The sequence below is a fragment of the Tachypleus tridentatus genome, chromosome 11, assembly GCF_004210375.1.
Source record: "Tachypleus tridentatus isolate NWPU-2018 chromosome 11, ASM421037v1, whole genome shotgun sequence".
NCBI classification, from domain to species: domain Eukaryota; kingdom Metazoa; phylum Arthropoda; class Merostomata; order Xiphosura; family Limulidae; genus Tachypleus; species Tachypleus tridentatus.
The window spans coordinates 33,130,927-33,154,475 of record NC_134835.1 but is presented as its reverse complement, the minus strand read 5'-3'; the positions used below and the strand labels follow the sequence as shown (position 1 = coordinate 33,154,475).

At 32.0% G+C, this 23,549-nt stretch overlaps 1 long non-coding RNA gene across 3 annotated transcripts in view; it reads right to left on the bottom strand.

Annotated features, from left to right (window-relative positions):
* The window catches only part of LOC143231888 (uncharacterized), a 54,302-nt gene that overhangs the window by 20,428 nt on the left and 10,325 nt on the right, over positions 1-23,549 (bottom strand). For all 3 annotated transcript variants that reach the window (XR_013017274.1, XR_013017272.1, XR_013017273.1), the window contains exon 2: positions 15,352-15,447. This is a non-coding gene — a long non-coding RNA (uncharacterized LOC143231888). The remainder of the gene's footprint in view (positions 1-15,351; positions 15,448-23,549) is intronic.

Sequence of the window (23,549 nt, the reverse complement as noted above, 5' to 3'; positions counted from 1 at the left end):
GTACATATAAATCAATACACATCCTTAGGTACATATAAAGAAACATACACATCCTTAGGTACATATAAATCAATACACATCCTTAGGTACATATAAAGAAACATATACATCCTTAGGTACATATAAAGAAACATATACATCCTTAGGTACATATAAAGAAACATATACATCCTTAGGTACATATAAAGAAACATACACATCCTTAGGTACATATAAACCAATACACATCCTTAGGTACATATAAATCAATACACATCCTTAGGTACATATAAAGAAACACATACATCCTTAGGTACATATAAAGAAACACACATCCTTAGGTACATATAAATCAATACACATCCTTAGGTACATATAAAGAAACATATACATCCTTAGGTACATATAAAGAAACATATACATCCTTAGGTACATATAAAGAAACATATACATCCTTAGGTACATATAAATCAATACACATCCTTAGGTACATATAAAGAAACATACACATCCTTAGGTACATATAAAGAAACATATACATTCTTAGGTACATATAAACCAATACACATCCTTAGGTACATGTAAATCAATAAACATCCTTAGGTACAGTCATGTGAAAAAGTTAGGACACCCAATGAAAGCCTGTGTATATTTGTAACATTTTTGGATATATAGATATTTAATCTCAATTTCAACAATACTGAGAGATTATAGGAATATAACTAAACAATTAAAACTGAATAAAATACTTTTCAAGTAATACACATCCTTATACATATAAAAGAATACACATTTTTAGGTACATACAAAACAATACTCATCCTTAGGTACAAATAAAGCAATATACACCCTGAGGTACATACATATAAAAGAATACACATTTTTAAGTACATACAAAACAATACTCATCCTTAGGTGCATATAAAACAATACACATCCTTAGGTGCATATAAAACAATACACATTTTCAGGTACATATAAAGCTATATACATACTTATGGTAGATATGGATAATTCATATGACTTTGTGTATCAACATAATCATCTCTTTTTCACTACAATATTGTTTTGCTCAGAGTCATATGCTAGTATTCGTATCACTGCCAACAAGAGTTTAAATGTTTCATTTAACAAGATATTGATACTTTGAAGTTTTGTTATTTACAAAATAAATAGTTCACGTACTTGCCACTAGAAAAAAACCCAATAATATCTCTTTTTGATTTTTATACTTTAAAAACAACATGTTTGTAAGTTGGCTTTCATATTTTAAGCTAGAATTTTGAATATACTTTTTGTTCTAAAATATTTAAAAATAATTTTCAAGAAATAGATCTTTTCACATAATCTATAACTGTGGGTCATTTAATAAACGGGCCCGGCATGGCCAAGTGTTAAGGTGTTCGACTCGTAATTCGAGGGTCGTGGGTTCGAATCCCGGTCGCACAAAACATGCTCGCCCTTTCAGCCGTAGGGGCATTATAATGTGACGGTCAATCCCACTATTCGTTAGTAAAATAGTAGCCCAAGAGTAGGCGATGGGTGGTGGTGACTAGCTGCCTTCCCTCTAGTCTTACACTGCTAAATTAGGGACAGCTAGTACAGATAGCCCTCGAGTAGCTTTGCGCAAAATTCAAAACAGACAAACAAACATTTGATAAACCGACTCTTGAGAGGAACCCGAAAACATTCTTTAGATTTTCTAATTATAGTTTGCTATGTATCAACTGCAACATTGTAAAACTTAAAAAACAAAGTACTTTGGAATAGAAAGAACACGAAGAAATGAAAACAGCTCTTTAGCGTTGGAAAAGTAGAGTGAGTTTTGAAACAGATGAAAGTTACTTTCTCTTTCTGTATACGTTGAAAATTTAGCAAGATATTACGACATTCCAAAGTGCCTCTAAACAAGCCACCACAAACGTTTTTAAATGGCTTGTTAGTAGAGAAGCCAGCATCAGCACCAGACCTGAACTCTCGAGACATATCATTATTTTACTAAAACTTGTATTTCTCTCTTTAATGTACATCCTCTAGCCAAACAAAAGTCTTAAAATATTCCTGCTGTTTACTCTATGTTTTCAGCATTAAACTTCTAAAGACGTTTTTTTTTGTTTTTTGTGTTCTTGTTCCAAATTGTATGTTTAGTTCAAATAATACACAAATCTTTGTCTATATTTGACTTTTAGTCTGGAGCTCCAGTCCCTTTCTTAAATGCTTCAAGTAACATAAATGAACTAAAACATTTCCAACAATATAAACATGTTCAAAAAGTTCAATAATAGGAGATCATTCACACTTTAACAAGATCCAAGCTAAAACATTTCCAACAATATAAACATGTTCAAAGAGTTCAATAATAGGAGATCATTCACACTTTAACAAGATCCAAGCTAAAACATTTCCAACAATATAAACATGTTCAGAGAGTTCAATAATAGGAGATCATTCACACTTTAACAAGATCCAAACTAAAACATTTCCAACAATATAAACATGTTCAGAGAGTTCAATAATAGGAGATCATTCACACTTTAACAAAATCCAAACTAGAACATTTCCAACAATATAAACATGTTCAGAGAGTTCAATAATAGGAGATCATTCACACTTTAGCAAGATCCAAACTAAAACATTTCCAACAATATAAACATGTTCAGAGAGTTCAATAATAGGAGATCATTCACACTTTAACAAGGTCCAAACTAAAACATTTCCAACAATATAAACATGTTCAGAGAGTTCAATAATAGGAGATCATTCACACTTTAACAAGGTCCAAACTAAAACATTTCCAACAATATAAACATGTTCAGAGAGTTCAATAATAGGAGATCATTCACACTTTAACAAGATCCAAACTAAAACATTTCCAACAATATAAACATGTTCAGAGAGTTTGATAATAGGAGATCATTCACACTTTAACAAGATCCAAACTAAAACATTTCCAACAATATAAACATGTTCAGAGAGTTCAATAATAGGAGATCATTCACACTTTAACAAGATCCAAACTAAAACATTTCCAACAATATAAACATGTTCAGAGAATTCAATAATAGGAGATCATTCACACTTTAGCAAGATCCAAATTAAAACATTTCCAATAATATAAACATGTTCAGAGAGTTCAATAATAGGAGATCATTCACACTTTAACAAGGTCCAAACTAAAACATTTCCAACAATATAAACATGTTCAGAGAGTTCAATAATAGGAGATCATTCACACTTTAACAAGATCCAAACTAAAACATTTCCAACAATATAAACATGTTCAGAGAGTTTGATAATAGGAGATCATTCACACTTTAACAAGATCCAAACTAAAACATTTCCCACAATATAAACATGTTCAGAGAATTCAATAATAGGAGATCATTCACACTTTAGCAAGATCCAAATTAAAACATTTCCAATAATATAAACATGTTCAGAGAGTTCAATAATAGGGGATCATTCACACTTTAACAAAATCCAAACTAAAACATTTCCAATAATATAAACATGTTCAGAGAGTTCAATAATAGGGGATCATTCACACTTTAACAAAATCCAAACTAAAACATTTCCAATAATATAAACATGTTCAGAGAGTTCAATAATAGGAGATCATTCACACTTTAGCAAGATCCAAACTAAAACATTTCCAACAATATAAACATGTTCAGAGAGTTCAATAATAGGAGATCATTCACACTTTAACAAGGTCCAAACTAAAACATTTCCAACAATATAAACATGTTTAGAGAGTTCAATAATAGGAGATCATTCACACTTTAACAAGATCCAAACTAAAACATTTCCAACAATATAAACATGTTCAGAGAGTTCAATAATAGGAGATCATTCACACTTTAACAAGGTCCAAACTAAAACATTTCCAACAATATAAACATGTTTAGAGAGTTCAATAATAGGAGATCATTCACACTTTAACAAGATCCAAACTAAAACATTTCCAACAATATAAACATGTTCAGAGAGTTTGATAATAGGAGATCATTCACACTTTAACAAGATCCAAACTAAAACATTTCCAACAATATAAACATGTTCAGAGAGTTCAATAATAGGAGATCATTCACACTTTAGCAAGATCCAAATTAAAACATTTCCAATAATATAAACATGTTCAGAGAGTTCAATAATAGGAGATCATTCACACTTTAACAAGATCCAAACTAAAACATTTCCAACAATATAAACATGTTCAGAGAGTTCAATAATAGGAGATCATTCACACTTTAGCAAGATCCAAACTAAAACATTTCCAATAATATAAACATGTTCAGAGAGTTCAATAATAGGGGATCATTCACACTTTAACAAAATCCAAACTAAAACATTTCCAATAATATAAACATGTTCAGAGAGTTCAATAATAGGAGATCATCCACACTTTAACAAAATCCAAACTAGAACATTTCCAACAATATAAACATGTTCAGAGAGTTCAATAATAGGAGATCATTCACACTTTAGCAAGATCCAAACTAAAACATTTCCAACAATATAAACATGTTCAGAGAGTTCAATAATAGGAGATCATTCACACTTTAACAAGATCCAAACTAAAACATTTCCAACAATATAAACATGTTCAGAGAGTTCAATAATAGGTGATCATTCACACTTTAACAAGATCCAAACTAAAACATTTCCAACAATATAAACATGTTGAGAGAGTTCAATAATAGGAGATCATTCACACTTTAGCAAGATCCAAACTAAAACATTTCCAACAATATAAACATGTTCAGAGAGTTCAATAATAGGAGATCATTCACACTTTAACAAGATCCAAACTAAAACATTTCCAACAATATAAACATGTTCAGAGAGTTCAATAATAGGAGATCATTCACACTTTAACAAGATCCAAACTAAAACATTTCCAACAATATAAACATGTTCAGAGAGTTCAATAATAGGAGATCATTCACACTTTAACAAGAAACAAACTAAAACATTTCCAACAATATAAACATGTTCAGAGAGTTCAATAATAGGAGATCATTCACACTTTAACAAGATCCAAACTAAAACATTTCCAACAATATAAACATGTTCAGAGAGTTCAATAATAGGAGATCATTCACACTTTAACAAGATCCAAACTAAAACATTTCCTACAATATAAACATGTTCAGAGAGTTCAATAATAGGAGATCATTCACACTTTAACAAGATCCAAACTAAAACATTTCCAACAATATAAACATGTTCAGAGAGTTCAATAATAGGAGATCATTCACACTTTAACAAGATCCAAACTAAAACATTTCCAACAATATAAACATGTTCAGAGAATTCAATAATAGGAGATCATTCACACTTTAGCAAGATCCAAATTAAAACATTTCCAATAATATAAACATGTTCAGAGAGTTCAATAATAGGAGATCATTCACACTTTAACAAGATCCAAACTAAAACATTTCCAACAATATAAACATGTTCAGAGAATTCAATAATAGGAGATCATTCACACTTTAGCAAGATCCAAATTAAAACATTTCCAATAATATAAACATGTTCAGAGAGTTCAATAATAGGAGATCATTCACACTTTAACAAAATCCAAACTAAAACATTTCCAACAATATAAACATGTTCAGAGAGTTCAATAATAGGAGATCATTCACACTTTAGCAAGATCCAAACTAAAACATTTCCAACAAAATAAACATGTTGAGAGAGTTCAATAATAGGAGATCATTCACACTTTAACAAAATCCAAACTAAAACATTTCCAACAATATAAACATGTTCAGAGAGTTCAATAATAGGAGATCATTCACACTTTAACAAGATCCAAACTAAAACATTTCCAACAATATAAACATGTTCAGAGAGTTCAATAATAGGAGATCATTCACACTTTAACAAGATCCAAACTAAAACATTTCCAACAATATAAACATGTTCAGAGAATTCAATAATAGGAGATCATTCACACTTTAGCAAGATCCAAATTAAAACATTTCCAATAATATAAACATGTTCAGAGAGTTCAATAATAGGAGATCATTCACACTTTAACAAGATCCAAACTAAAACATTTCCAACAATATAAACATGTTCAGAGAGTTCAATAATAGGAGATCATTCACACTTTAGCAAGATCCAAACTAAAACATTTCCAATAATATAAACATGTTCAGAGAGTTCAATAATAGGGGATCATTCACACTTTAACAAAATCCAAACTAAAACATTTCCAATAATATAAACATGTTCAGAGAGTTCAATAATAGGAGATCATCCACACTTTAACAAAATCCAAACTAGAACATTTCCAACAATATAAACATGTTCAGAGAGTTCAATAATAGGAGATCATTCACACTTTAGCAAGATCCAAACTAAAACATTTCCAACAATATAAACATGTTCAGAGAGTTCAATAATAGGAGATCATTCACACTTTAACAAGGTTCAAACTAAATCATTTCCAACAATATAAACATGTTCAGAGAGTTCAATAATAGGAGATCATTCACACTTTAACAAGATCCAAACTAAAACATTTCCAACAATATAAACATGTTCAGAGAGTTCAATAATAAGAGATCATTCACACTTTAACAAGATCCAAACTAAAACATTTCCAACAATATAAACATGTTGAGAGAGTTCAATAATAGGAGATCATTCACACTTTAGCAAGATCCAAACTAAAACATTTCCAACAATATAAACATGTTCAGAGAGTTCAATAATAGGAGATCATTCACACTTTAACAAGATCCAAACTAAAACATTTCCCACAATATAAACATGTTGAGAGAGTTCAATAATAGGAGATCATTCACACTTTAACAAGATCCAAACTAAAACATTTCCAACAATATAAACATGTTCAGAGAGTTCAATAATAGGAGATCATTCACACTTTAACAAGATCCAAACTAAAACATTTCCAACAATATAAACATGTTGAGAGAGTTCAATAATAGGAGATCATTCACACTTTAGCAAGATCCAAACTAAAACATTTCCAACAATATAAACATGTTCAGAGAGTTCAATAATAGGAGATCATTCACACTTTAACAAGATCCAAACTAAAACATTTCCCACAATATAAACATGTTGAGAGAGTTCAATAATAGGAGATCATTCACACTTTAACAAGATCCAAACTAAAACATTTCCAATAATATAAACATGTTCAGAGAGTTCAATAATAGGAGATCATTCACACTTTAACAAAATCCAAACTAAAACATTTCCAACAATATAAACATGTTCAGAGAGTTCAATAATAGGAGATCATTCACACTTTAACAAGATCCAAACTAAAACATTTCCAACAATATAAACATGTTGAGAGAGTTCAATAATAGGAGATCATTCACACTTTAACAAGATCCAAACTAAAACATTTCCAACAATATAAACATGTTGAGAGAGTTCAATAATAGGAGATCATTCACACTTTAACAAGATCCAAACTAAAACATTTCCAACAATATAAACATGTTCAGAGAGTTCAATAATAGGAGATCATTCACACTTTAACAAGATCCAAACTAAAACATTTCCAACAATATAAACATGTTCAGAGAACTCAATAATAGGAGATCATTCACACTTTAGCAAGATCCAAATTAAAACATTTCCAATAATATAAACATGTTCAGAGAGTTCAATAATAGGAGATCATTCACACTTTAACAAGATCCAAACTAAAACATTTCCAACAATATAAACATGTTCAGAGAGTTCAATAATAGGAGATCATTCACACTTTAGCAAGATCCAAACTAAAACATTTCCAATAATATAAACATGTTCAGAGAGTTCAATAATAGGGGATCATTCACACTTTAACAAAATCCAAACTAAAACATTTCCAATAATATAAACATGTTCAGAGAGTTCAATAATAGGAGATCATCCACACTTTAACAAGGTCCAAACTAGAACATTTCCAACAATATAAACATGTTCAGAGAGTTCAATAATAGGAGATCATTCACACTTTAGCAAGATCCAAACTAAAACATTTCCAACAATATAAACATGTTCAGAGAGTTCAATAATAGGAGATCATTCACACTTTAACAAGGTTCAAACTAAAACATTTCCAACAATATAAACATGTTCAGAGAGTTCAATAATAGGAGATCATTCACACTTTAACAAGATCCAAACTAAAACATTTCCAACAATATAAACATGTTCAGAGAGTTCAATAATAGGAGATCATTCACACTTTAACAAGGTCCAAACTAAAACATTTCCAACAATATAAACATGTTCAGAGAGTTCAATAATAGGAGATCATTCACACTTTAGCAAGATCCAAACTAAAACATTTCCAACAATATAAACATGTTCAGAGAGTTCAATAATAGGAGATCATTCACACTTTAACAAGATCCAAACTAAAACATTTCCAACAATATAAACATGTTCAGAGAGTTCAATAATAGGAGATCATTCACACTTTAACAAGATCCAAACTAAAACATTTCCCACAATATAAACATGTTGAGAGAGTTCAATAATAGGAGATCATTCACACTTTAACAAGATCCAAACTAAAACATTTCCAACAATATAAACATGTTCAAAGAGTTCAATAATAGGAGATCATTCACACTTTAACACGATCCAAACTAAAACATTTCCAACAATATAAACATGTTCAGAGAGTTCAATAATAGGAGATCATTCACACTTTAACAAGAAACAAACTAAAACATTTCCAACAATATAAACATGTTCAGAGAGTTCAATAATAGGAGATCATTCACACTTTAACAAAATCCAAACTAAAACATTTCCAACAATATAAACATGTTCAGAGAGTTCAATAATAGGAGATCATTCACACTTTAACAAGATCCAAACTAAAACATTTCCTACAATATAAACATGTTCAGAGAGTTCAATAATAGGAGATCATTCACACTTTAACAAGATCCAAACTAAAACATTTCCAACAATATAAACATGTTCAGAGAATTCAATAATAGGAGATCATTCACACTTTAGCAAGATCCAAATTAAAACATTTCCAATAATATAAACATGTTCAGAGAGTTCAATAATAGGAGATCATTTACACTTTAACAAGATCCAAACTAAAACATTTCCAACAATATAAACATGTTCAGAGAGTTCAATAATAGGAGATCATTCACACTTTAGCAAGATCCAAACTAAAACATTTCCAATAATATAAACATGTTCAGAGAGTTCAATAATAGGAGATCATTCACAATTTAATAAAATCCAAACTAAAACATTTCCAACAATATAAACATGTTCAGAGAGTTCAATAATAGGAGATCATTCACACTTTAACAAGATCCAAACTAAAACATTTCCAACAATATAAACATGTTCAGAGAGTTCAATAATAGGAGATCATTCACACTTTAACAAGATCCAAACTAAAACATTTCCAACAATATAAACATGTTGAGAGAGTTCAATAATAGGAGATCATTCACACTTTAACAAGATCCAAACTAAAACATTTCCAACAATATAAACATGTTCAGAGAGTTCAATAATAGGAGATCATTCACACTTTAACAAGATCCAAACTAAAACATTTCCAACAATATAAACATGTTCAGAGAATTCAATAATAGGAGATCATTCACACTTTAGCAAGATCCAAATTAAAACATTTCCAATAATATAAACATGTTCAGAGAGTTCAATAATAGGAGATCATTCACACTTTAACAAGATCCAAACTAAAACATTTCCAACAATATAAACATGTTCAGAGAGTTCAATAATAGGAGATCATTCACACTTTAGCAAGATCCAAACTAAAACATTTCCAACAATATAAACATGTTCAGAGAGTTCAATAATAGGAGATCATTCACACTTTAACAAGATCCAAACTAAAACATTTCCAACAATATAAACATGTTGAGAGAGTTCAATAATAGGAGATCATTCACACTTTAGCAAAATCCAAACTAAAACTTTTCCAACAATATAAACATGTTCAGAGAGTTCAATAATAGGAGATCATTCACACTTTAACAAGGTTCAAACTAAAACATTTCCAACAATATAAACATGTTCAGAGAGTTCAATAATAGGAGATCATTCACACTTTAACAAGATCCAAACTAAAACATTTCCAACAATATAAACATGTTCAGAGAGTTCAATAATAGGAGATCATTCACACTTTAACAAGATCCAAACTAAAACATTTCCAACAATATAAACATGTTGAGAGAGTTCAATAATAGGAGATCATTCACACTTTAGCAAGATCCAAACTAAAACATTTCCAACAATATAAACATGTTCAGAGAGTTCAATAATAGGAGATCATTCACACTTTAACAAGATCCAAACTAAAACATTTCCAACAATATAAACATGTTCAGAGAGTTCAATAATAGGAGATCATTCACACTTTAACAAGATCCAAACTAAAACATTTCCAACAATATAAACATGTTCAGAGAGTTCAATAATAGGAGATCATTCACACTTTAACAAGATCCAAACTAAAACATTTCCAACAATATAAACATGTTGAGAGAGTTCAATAATAGGAGATCATTCACACTTTAACAAGATCCAAACTAAAACATTTCCAACAATATAAACATGTTCAAAGAGTTCAATAATAGGAGATCATTCACACTTTAACACGATCCAAACTAAAACATTTCCAACAATATAAACATGTTCAGAGAGTTCAATAATAGGAGATCATTCACACTTTAACAAGAAACAAACTAAAACATTTCCAACAATATAAACATGTTCAGAGAGTTCAATAATAGGAGATCATTCACACTTTAACAAGATCCAAACTAAAACATTTCCATCAATATAAACATGTTCAGAGAGTTCAATAATAGGAGATCATTCACACATTAACAAGATCCAAACTAAAACATTTCCAACAATATAAACATGTTCAGAGAGTTCAATAATAAGAGATCATTCACACTTTAACAAGATCCAAACTAAAACATTTCCAACAATATAAACATGTTCAGAGAGTTCAATAATAGGAGATCATTCACACTTTAACAAGATCCAAACTAAAACATTTCCAACAATATAAACATGTTCAGAGAGTTCAATAATAGGAGATCATTCACACTTTAGCAAGATCCAAACTAAAACATTTCCAACAATATAAACATGTTCAGAGAGTTCAATAATAGGAGATCATTCACACTTTAACAAGATCCAAACTAAAACATTTCCAACAATATAAACATGTTCAGAGAGTTCAATAATAGGAGATCATTCACACTTTAACAAGATCCAAACTAAAACATTTCCAACAATATAAACATGTTGAGAGAGTTCAATAATAGGAGATCATTCACACTTTAACAAGATCCAAACTAAAACATTTCCAACAATATAAACATGTTCAAAGAGTTCAATAATAGGAGATCATTCACACTTTAACACGATCCAAACTAAAACATTTCCAACAATATAAACATGTTCAGAGAGTTCAATAATAGGAGATCATTCACACTTTAACAAGAAACAAACTAAAACATTTCCAACAATATAAACATGTTCAGAGAGTTCAATAATAGGAGATCATTCACACTTTAACAAAATCCAAACTAAAACATTTCCAACAATATAAACATGTTCAGAGAGTTCAATAATAGGAGATCATTCACACTTTAACAAGATCCAAACTAAAACATTTCCTACAATATAAACATGTTCAGAGAGTTCAATAATAGGAGATCATTCACACTTTAACAAGATCCAAACTAAAACATTTCCAACAATATAAACATGTTCAGAGAATTCAATAATAGGAGATCATTCACACTTTAGCAAGATCCAAATTAAAACATTTCCAACAATATAAACATGTTCAGAGAGTTCAATAATAGGAGATCATTCACACTTTAACAAGATCCAAACTAAAACATTTCCAACAATATAAACATGTTCAGAGAGTTCAATAATAGGAGATCATTCACACTTTAGCAAGATCCAAACTAAAACATTTCCAACAATATAAACATGTTCAGAGAGTTCAATAATAGGAGATCATTCACAATTTAATAAAATCCAAACTAAAACATTTCCAACAATATAAACATGTTCAGAGAGTTCAATAATAGGAGATCATTCACACTTTAACAAGATCCAAACTAAAACATTTCCAACAATATAAACATGTTCAGAGAGTTCAATAATAGGAGATCATTCACACTTTAACAAGATCCAAACTAAAACATTTCCAACAATATAAACATGTTGAGAGAGTTCAATAATAGGAGATCATTCACACTTTAACAAGATCCAAACTAAAACATTTCCAACAATATAAACATGTTCAGAGAGTTCAATAATAGGAGATCATTCACACTTTAACAAGATCCAAACTAAAACATTTCCAACAATATAAACATGTTCAGAGAATTCAATAATAGGAGATCATTCACACTTTAGCAAGATCCAAATTAAAACATTTCCAACAATATAAACATGTTCAGAGAGTTCAATAATAGGAGATCATTCACACTTTAACAAGATCCAAACTAAAACATTTCCAACAATATAAACATGTTCAGAGAGTTCAATAATAGGAGATCATTCACACTTTAGCAAGATCCAAACTAAAACATTTCCAACAATATAAACATGTTCAGAGAGTTCAATAATAGGAGATCATTCACACTTTAACAAGATCCAAACTAAAACATTTCCAACAATATAAACATGTTGAGAGAGTTCAATAATAGGAGATCATTCACACTTTAGCAAGATCCAAACTAAAACTTTTCCAACAATATAAACATGTTCAGAGAGTTCAATAATAGGAGATCATTCACACTTTAACAAGGTTCAAACTAAAACATTTCCAACAATATAAACATGTTCAGAGAGTTCAATAATAGGAGATCATTCACACTTTAACAAGATCCAAACTAAAACATTTCCAACAATATAAACATGTTCAGAGAGTTCAATAATAGGAGATCATTCACACTTTAACAAGATCCAAACTAAAACATTTCCAACAATATAAACATGTTGAGAGAGTTCAATAATAGGAGATCATTCACACTTTAGCAAGATCCAAACTAAAACATTTCCAACAATATAAACATGTTCAGAGAGTTCAATAATAGGAGATCATTCACACTTTAACAAGATCCAAACTAAAACATTTCCAACAATATAAACATGTTCAGAGAGTTCAATAATAGGAGATCATTCACACTTTAACAAGATCCAAACTAAAACATTTCCAACAATATAAACATGTTCAGAGAGTTCAATAATAGGAGATCATTCACACTTTAACAAGATCCAAACTAAAACATTTCCAACAATATAAACATGTTGAGAGAGTTCAATAATAGGAGATCATTCACACTTTAACAAGATCCAAACTAAAACATTTCCAACAATATAAACATGTTCAAAGAGTTCAATAATAGGAGATCATTCACACTTTAACACGATCCAAACTAAAACATTTCCAACAATATAAACATGTTCAGAGAGTTCAATAATAGGAGATCATTCACACTTTAACAAGAAACAAACTAAAACATTTCCAACAATATAAACATGTTCAGAGAGTTCAATAATAGGAGATCATTCACACTTTAACAAGATCCAAACTAAAACATTTCCATCAATATAAACATGTTCAGAGAGTTCAATAATAGGAGATCATTCACACATTAACAAGATCCAAACTAAAACATTTCCAACAATATAAACATGTTCAGAGAGTTCAATAATAAGAGATCATTCACACTTTAACAAGATCCAAACTAAAACATTTCCAACAATATAAACATGTTCAGAGAGTTCAATAATAGGAGATCATTCACACTTTAACAAGATCCAAACTAAAACATTTCCAACAATATAAACATGTTCAGAGAGTTCAATAATAGGAGATCATTCACACTTTAACAAAATCCAAACTAAAACATTTCCAACAATATAAACATGTTCAGAGAGTTCAATAATAGGAGATCATTCACACTTTAACAAGATCCAAACTAAAACATTTCCTACAATATAAACATGTTCAGAGAGTTCAATAATAGGAGATCATTCACACTTTAACAAGATCCAAACTAAAACATTTCCAACAATATAAACATGTTCAGAGAGTTCAATAATAGGAGATCATTCACACTTTAACAAGATCCAAACTAAAACATTTCCAACAATATAAACATGTTCAGAGAGTTCAATAATAGTAGATCATTCACACTTTAACAAAATCCAGACTAAAACATTTCCAACAATATAAACATGTTCAGAGAGTTCAATAATAGGAGATCATTCACACTTTAACAAGATCCAAACTAAAACATTTCCAACAATATAAACATGTTCAGAGAGTTCAATAATAGGAGATCATTCACACTTTAACAAGATCCAAACTAAAACATTTCCAACAATATAAACATGTTCAGAGAGTTTGATAATAGAAGCTCATTCACAATAAGAAATGCGTTCTGGCTCAAAATATGTTTTAAAGTTGTTCTAATTTTGAAAAGACGTCTATGGGAATTTTAGAATTTTTTTCTTCATGCGCCATAAGGAAGAAGCTGTAACGTTATCTTCAGTTATTAATTTTTCTCGTATGTAGATTATAAAATAGTATCTACTCAATATCGTATGCACTATCTTTTAACAGAACAGAATGTTAGACTTGTTAGTGATGGCAGTTCATATAATCATTTAGGGAAAATAAAACTAGTAAGTTTTTTCTTGCTTTATGGTGTTGAATAATACTGTATAATTAGCAATATTACAGAAGCGTGAGATATATACACTCCATGAGAAACATTAAATATATACTCCGCCAGAAACATGATATATATATACTCCGCCAGAAACATGATATATATATATACTCCGCCAGAAACATGATATATATATACTCCATTAGAAACGTGATATATATATTCCATCAGAAACATGATATATATACTCCATCAGAAACATGATATATATACTATATTAGAAACATGATATATATACTCCATCAGAAACATGATATATATACTCCATCAGAAACATGATATATATACTCCATTAGAAACATAATATATATACTCCATCAGAAACATGATATATATACACTCCATGATCTTAATGTAATGATCAAAACAATACTTTACGTTATCATTTGCACTTCTATCTTGACTTGAAATAGCTTCGGTACATTATAATACATACCGAGTAAGATGTCTTATTCAAAGTAATAGCTAAGAATAAGTTAAAGTTTGAAAGATTTTCTTCTAAGTTTTCGATACTTAGTAAACTTCGATTTTGGTTTCAGGTAAATGTGAAATATTCTTATTATGATAAATAAAATAGGTGATATAATGACGTAACTATTACCTCGCTGGTACAGCGGTAAGTCTACGGATTTACAACGCTAAAATCAGGGGTTTGATCCCTCTCGGTGGACACAGCAGATAGCCCGATGTGGATTTGCTAAAAGAAAACTTACGTTACGTAAATAAGGTAAAAAGGAACACCTATCAAATATGTAACGAATATATTAGATAATAAATAGATTTAAACCAACAAATTTATTGTTTCAATGTTTCTATTATTTTTCTTATTCTAACTTTTATTAACTTAAATGGCCTTCCTTATTCAATATTTACAAACATTATCCTTGAATAATATTCATAAAGTAATAATTTCGTGTCGTCTTGAGTTTGGGCGGACTGTCCTGGACCATCCAATAGGTGAATATGCTTGAGGGTAGAACAAACATTGGAATAAAAGAGAGACTGATAGAATTATTTTAAAACTATAACGATTTATTTGTTTGTCACAGTAATAATTGTTTATGAATGATTGTTCAAATGGATTTTGTAACGCTTAAGTTAAAGGATTTTTTATTATGCAACTTTGACGATTGTAAACATAACAAAGATTTGCATTTATGACAAAAATAAATAACGTTTTCTACCCGCCACCGTCCTTAATTTTGAAATGATGACTAAAATGAACACAACCAATCAGTAACTCCCTATAATACATGCTGGGGGGATTAACTGTCACTCTTATTACGCACGTACAGCTTGAATTGGTTCTAAACGGATTCGAATCCTGCTAGCCAGCTCTATTGTCCGAAGCTCTGTGACAACACTCTTTGCACGTGAACTAACACAGAGAAGTAACATGCATGGTATTTCAATTTATGTGTTGAGGTTAATGGCAGTACCATGACCAACTCTGCCCCACAAATCTTTCTGGCTGGTCTTCTTTCTAGTCATAAGAATCTTCTATTATTCCTTAATGTTCCTTCTATAACGTATTTAGTGCTTTTGTATTTGAATTTCGCGCAAAGCTACTCGAGAGTTATCTGCGCTAGCCGTCCCTAATTTAACAGTGTAAGACTAAAAGGAAGGCAGCTAGTCATCACCACCCACCGCCAACTCTTGGGCTACTCTTTTACCAAGGAATAATGGATTGACCGTCACATTATAACGTCCCCACGGCTGAAAAGGCGAGCATGTTTGGTGCGACGAGGATGCGAACCCGCGATCCTCAGATTACGAGTTGCAAGCCTTAACCCACCTGGCCATGCCGGGGCCTAAGTATTTAGTGTCTTCTACGGTTTGATTGTTTGTTGATAAGCGCAAAATTACACCATGGGTTACCTGTGCGGTGACCACTACGGGTATCAAAACCCGGTGTTTAGAGTTATGAGCCGTTAAGCTACTGAAGCCATCGTTTAGCGGAAATACTTCTCTCAAACTGTATGCTATCCAGTAGCACAATGATATGTCTGCGGACTCACACCCCTAGAAACCAGGTTTCAATATCCGTGGTGGGCAAAGCACATTGTGTAGTATTGTGCTTAATTACAATCAATCTGTATCTTCTACAACCATAGTTTTCTTAAAAATAATAATGTTATTATTGTCAAGTGCTAAATGTGTTATGCTTTTATTATTATAATCTATCGCTGGGTATTCTTCTTTTGTTATTAACATCTATTGTTATGTATTCTGCTTTTATTATTATAATCTATTGCTGTGTATATTGTGTTTATGATTAGCATCTATTGTTATGTATTCTGCTTTTATTATTAGCATCTGTTGCTGTGTATGTTGTTTTTATTATTAACATTTATTGTTATGTATGTTACTTTTATATTTGAATGGAGAATGGACTGAGAGTTTTAAAGTTTTAACAAGGTAGAACCAACAGAAGTACCTCACGAATCTCACATAATAAGCCACTTCAACGAACAAGGAAGGATTTTTAATGTATTGTTATTTCATAACATTTTGTTTGACGTGTAATTAAGAATACATCAGAACCCTTCACTATAAAACTCCTGGTGCTTAAAACATGTAATAAACTAAGTTTACAGAATATTCTTTAACAGTCAATATATAGTTTATCTTATATTTATTTTATATTTTTATATTATATGTTATATTTATTCCATCTCCTTTTGAGCTCTTGAGTTTTGGTTTCAATTTTGAAACCGTATGTCTGGGTCGTTATTTGTGTTTGTGTTAAAATGACATATAAGATACAGATAGTTAATTTTAGTTTTGATTGATAAATAAATGGTTCACAGGACTAGTGACAGTCAGACAAATAGATAGAAGAAGCGGTAACAGACAAAGGAGCCCTGGCACAGCCAGGTGGTTTGGGCGCTCAACTCACAATCTGAAGGTTGCGGGTTCGAATCCCCGCTACACCAAACATGCTCATCCTTTCAGCCGTGGAGGCTATATAATGTTACGGTCAATGCCAAGAGTTGGCGGTGGATGGTTATGACTAGCTGCTTTCTCTCTAGTTTTACATTGATAAATTAGGGACAGGATAGGACAAATAGCCCTCGTGTAGCTTTTGCGCGAAATCTAGAACAATCAATCAAACAGCCAGATAAACAGATTTGAAGTCAGGCGTACACGAATAAACAGAATATTGAATAAACATCTTTAAGCTTATTTTGTGAAAATTTTCAATGAGTGAAACGTACTTGACTGAATACTTATCAAAATAATTATCATAAATTGCCCAGCTAGACGTTTGTAAGTGTAAGAAAATTAATGTTACATTACATTTTTCTCACGGTGGTATTTTAATAAGTATAGTGTACAAGCAATAGGAAAAGAGGTGGTGATTTTACTTTCTTTCATAGTTTGCATTCTTTAAACGTGTGATTTTACATTTTCAAGATGTTTTGTTTTATTTTATCACACAGTAAACGATTAATCCTAAACGTTAGACATTCAGGTGTTGTTTTTAGTGTAAATTTTAAAACATTTTTCTTATATATTTTTCAAATTTAACTTCACGCGTATTAATCAAACTTCCTGTAATTTGCTTAAACTCATGAAAAAATTATTTGTTGCAATAGTTTCGTATTATGTTTATCTATTAAAAGGAAAATGGCGAAAATTCTTCCTTGTCTTTTATTCCTTATTTCTTTAAAAATTAATATATTTGTTTTGAATGATATTTTTGTATATTTTTTTTATTTCATCTGTGAGCACGGTTAGGTCATTTTTCGAAAGTTCATGCGGTTAGTTTGTTTGTTTTGAAATATCGCGCAAAGCTACACGAGGGCTATCTGCGCTAGCCGTTCCTAATTTAGCAGTGTAAGACTAGAGGGAAGGGTAGCTAATCAGCACCACCCTCCGCCAACTGTTTGGTTACTCTTTACCAACGAATAGTGGGACTAATCGTCACGTTATAATGCCCCCACGGCTGAAAGGGCGAGCATGTTTGGTGTGACGGGGATTCGAACCCGCGACCCTCAGATTACGAGTTGAGTGCCTTAACCACCTGGCCATGCCGGGTCCATGCGATAAGTTTGTGTGCGGGGGTGGGGTGGGTGTTTGTTTTTAAATTTGAATTTCGCGCAAAGCTACACGAGGCTTATCTGAGCTAACCGTCCCTGAGTTAGCATTGTACGACTAGAGGGAAGGCAGCTAGTCATCTCCACTCACCGCCATCTTTTGGGCCACCCTTTTACCTAACGAATAGTGTGATTGACCGTAATAATTATAACGCTCCCGCAGCTGAAAGGATGAGCATGTTTAGTTTGACAGAGATTCTAACCCATGATAATCAGAATCCGAGTCAAGCACTCTAACCATTTGGCCATGCCGGGCCAACATATATAATAACCTTGGCTAATGTAGTGTAAAAAATATATCAGAATACAATATTGTTTGCGTCGCATAATTCTCCTGGTAACGTTTTTCTATTTCCGAGTAATGATGAGGTAAATCTATTGTTGGATCGTTCTATTCTTTATTGTTAATGTTTTGATTACTGACTTACATTTGGGGGAATGTAGATATACTATCGTGAGCATTATGGTGTGTTACAGGATAAAGATACACAAACATTATCTGCGCTTATTGTTCCTTATTTTTAAATAATAGACTAGAAGAAAGACAACTAGCCAACAGCACCTACCACTGACACTTGGGTCACCCTAGTCGAATAAAGAGAGATTTTAGTGACACCCTTATAACGCAAAACTTTCAAAACTTAATACCGTGTTCACCAGCTCTCTTTTTAGATTCAACCATGCTCAGTAACGTATTATCTTTAAGGACAAGAAAACACAATGTGTGTTTATGTTCGTTGTAAACACGCGTGCCTTTCTTCTTAAAGAGAGGGAGATTAGAGAAGAAATTGATTTCTCAGAGTCAGCAATTTTGATTGTGTAAGTTATTTTATCGTGTTTAGTTCCTGGCAGAGCTACAGTTATTTACTCACACACAAGAAAAAACTTTGAGGCTAACGATATAACACTAAGACAATGCTGTTTGTGTGTATACATATAAAAAGGACAGTTGAATTCAGACTAAAATTTAACGTATTTTTTTTTTTTATATGTAAACGCTCATGTAAAAGAAAAGATGTAATCGTTAGGTAATTGGATATTCAACTTATCTTGATTCATCCTGTCTGGTAAAGCTGCTCAACGTAAAATGCATTTTATGTAAAACTAGTAAAATTAAGCTAAATGGAGGTGATATAGAATACACTCTCTTGTATAATTTGAGTCATTAAAGAGTCACAGACCTCTTAACTTTCCAAGGAAAAATGCTATAAAAAAGGTAACCTAGTTAACTCTTCCATACCGCTTTGAAAGAGCAAGTCCCCCAAAGTGGTAGTATATCACACTGACCATGAATGTCTCCGTAACAGTAAAAAAACACAGTACAAGTCTCGAACACGTTCCTACTTTCGTGTGCCGTTTCCTGTTCCCCACCTTGCTTCGGAGTTCGTTAATTATTAAAGATTGTGTCTTCGTTTGATCACTGAGATGTAATAGAAACATCTGAATTAGATTTCTACAAACCTAAATGGACCTTATATAAACGGAAAAAGTGGTTCGGTTCTTTAATTATTAAAGTAAAATCGTTTTACGTTATACAGCCTACGGGTTTCTTTTCGGAAATGGTGAAACATAATTTTTTTTTTAAGCTATGAGTAGATAAAACATATTTATACTATCATATGTGTATATGTATGTATTAAAACGCTTCCTTGAAGATCATGAAATGAAATCAAATAAACAGAGCAACAATCATCTAAAATGAAAAAATCTATCTATGTATATATATAAAACTTATGTTATTTACAAGAAACGTTAGTATATACCGTGAGTTCAGACATGTTTACGTCCTTCAAAACAAGATTACTCATATATATTAATAATGTTTATGTTTTAATTAGTTTATATTCGAGTCAGTTCATATTGTTTATTAGTGTGTTTTTTTTTCCGTTAGATCCTTAGATTTTATGAACAATTTGCAAAATTCTCCGAGACTTCTACCCATTAAAAACATACGCTTCTTCCAATTTTACTTTCACATCGATTTCTTGATATTTTTTGTGGATTGGTTTGGTTTCTCTTAAATTTCACGCAAAGCTACCCGAGGTCTATCTGCGCTAGCTGTCCCTAATTTAGCAGCGTGAGACTGGATGGAAGGCAGCTAGTCATCACCACCCACCGCCAACTCTTGAGCTACTTTTTTACCAACAAATAGTGGAATTGACCATCACATTATAACGCCCCCATAGCTGAAAGGGCGAGCATGTTTGGTGTGACAGGGATTCGATCCCGCGACCCTCGGATTACGAGTCGAGTGCTTTAACCACCTGGCCATGCCTTCTGGTGGATGAAATTAACGTGACCTTTTCACTATACTTGTACTATTGCACGGCCAGGTGGTTAGGGCGCCTAACTCGTAATCTGATGGTCGCAGGTTCGAATCTCCGTCACACCAAACATGCTCACTCTTTCAGTAGTGGGTGCGTTAGAATGTAACTGGCAATCCCACTATTCGTTGGTAAAAAGAGTAGTCCAAGAGTTGGCGGTGGATGGTGATCACTAGCTGCCTTGCTTCCAGTCTTACACCGCTAAATTAGGGACAGCTAACGCAGATAACCCTCGTGTAGCATTGTGCGAAATTCACAAACAAACAAACTTAAGATAACTTAATTACTTAGTAATTAGTATGATGGCGCTCTCTATTATCAATATAAAGAATTAAAAAATCTGAATTAATCACATAAATAAAATACTTGTGAAGACGTGATCCACCCAAGGTAGTTTTTGACAAAGAAGTCTTAGGTGATCACGTAAGCTGCGCTAATTCTTTCAATTGCAGATATAATAATTGTATACCAACATCATGAAGATCTGCAACTAACAAACGCCACGTGCGTGTCTTATCTCCAATTAATTTTCTACATTACTCAGTATTACTCTGGTAGGATACTTGTCGCTGAAACTCGTTTACTTCTGACATAAAGCTTGTATAAACTCTGAGATAATTCACTTTTTTCTTCCCTGTTTACAGATGATGAAGAGTAGCTCTGATAAGCATTATTGTTTGCAATACCATATCTTTGGTATAAATATTTATAACATTTGATTTGCTCAATTCTCGATGCACTTCTTATTAGTTCCCAGAAGGGTCAGTGGTAAGTTTACAGATTAGCGAATCAAAAACACTGTTGTTGTTTTTTTAATTCACTGCGGTTTACATAGTGCAGGTAGCCCATTATGTAGCTCAGTGCTAAAACAGCAACAACAGTTTTTATACTCGCTTCACAAACCAAACATGTCTATCAATCTGAAAGAGGCCCGGCATGGCCAGGTGGGTTCAGGCGTTCGACTCGTAATCTGAAGGTCTCGGGTTCGAATCCCCGTTGCATCAAACATACTCGCCCTTTCAGCCGTGGGGGCGTTATAATGTGACGTAAAATCTCGCTATTCGTTGGTAAAAGAGTAGCCCAAGAGTTGGCGTTAGGTGATGATGACCAGCTGCCTTCCCTCTAGTCTTACACTGCTAAATTAGGGACGGCTAGCGCAGCTAGCTCTCGTGCAAGAAATAATAAAAAAAAACAATCTAAAAGTATAAATTTAAATTATGTGTTTTATTTGATGTGTTCTAACTAACAGACCAAGAAAGCAATATAATTAGAAAACATTAAAAAATAAGTATGTTACTAGATTCCTGTTTTTGATGGTTAAATATTTCTAACTCTTATTCATGTAGACTGTGCCAGTTGTTAAGTGCTCTTAACTATGTCGTAAACCTCTTATCTACTACCTGAAAGACACCGAAAGAAGCCTAGCAACTAATTACTATTGTTTCTCTAGTAATACCGGCATTAAGACGATTTAATTTAAATTACTGAGAATAAACCTACGTCGTCAGAATACTTGCTATGCTATACAGGAAAACCGGCTATGATATATACATGTGTCTTTATTTGAACATTGTTAGTATTTGCCTCAAAATTCTAGAAACAGATATCGCAGTATTTCCATTCGCACAGACCCGTAGTATCTTTTAAGTTTGTTTATGTTTGTTCGTTTGTTTTGAATTTTGCGCAAAGCTACACGAGGGTTATCTGCGCTAGCCGTCCCTAATTGAGCAGTGTAAGACTAGAGGGAAGGCAGCTAGTCATCACCGCCCACTGCCAACTCTTGGGCTACTCTTTCACCAACGAACAGTGGGATTGACCGTTATGTTATAACACCCCCACAGCTGAAAGAGCGAGCATGTTTGGTGCGATGGGGATCTGAACCCGCGACTCTCAAATTACGAGTCAAACGCCTTAACATACCTGGCCATGCCGGACCTATTGTTCACGTGCATCAACAGCAGTTTTAACTGAAATCCGGCTCGTAAAAGTTTGGAGACGTAATATTTACATAAAATAATCGCTACAAATAGATGTTAACAGGGTGCGACTCGGTGGGGCTCTACAACAAACCGTGATTGTTCAGTTGCTACTAATCTGCAATCCAAATAACATCATACAATTCTCAAATTACTGTAAACACTGGTATACACCCTTTATTACCTTATCTGTTAGTTTATCGGCTCCATCGTTGGGTTAACCGTTATAGCCTCGGGGACGGTTTATGCCGGAATCCTCCAAGGAAGTTATTTCTATGGGAAAATAGTAAGGTGTTGATGTACTATAATAGAAATATTACGTTCCTCTATGCTTAATACTTGGGACCTTGGGATACAATTAAGGAAATAACTATTTGTAAAGCCTATTTGATTATTTGT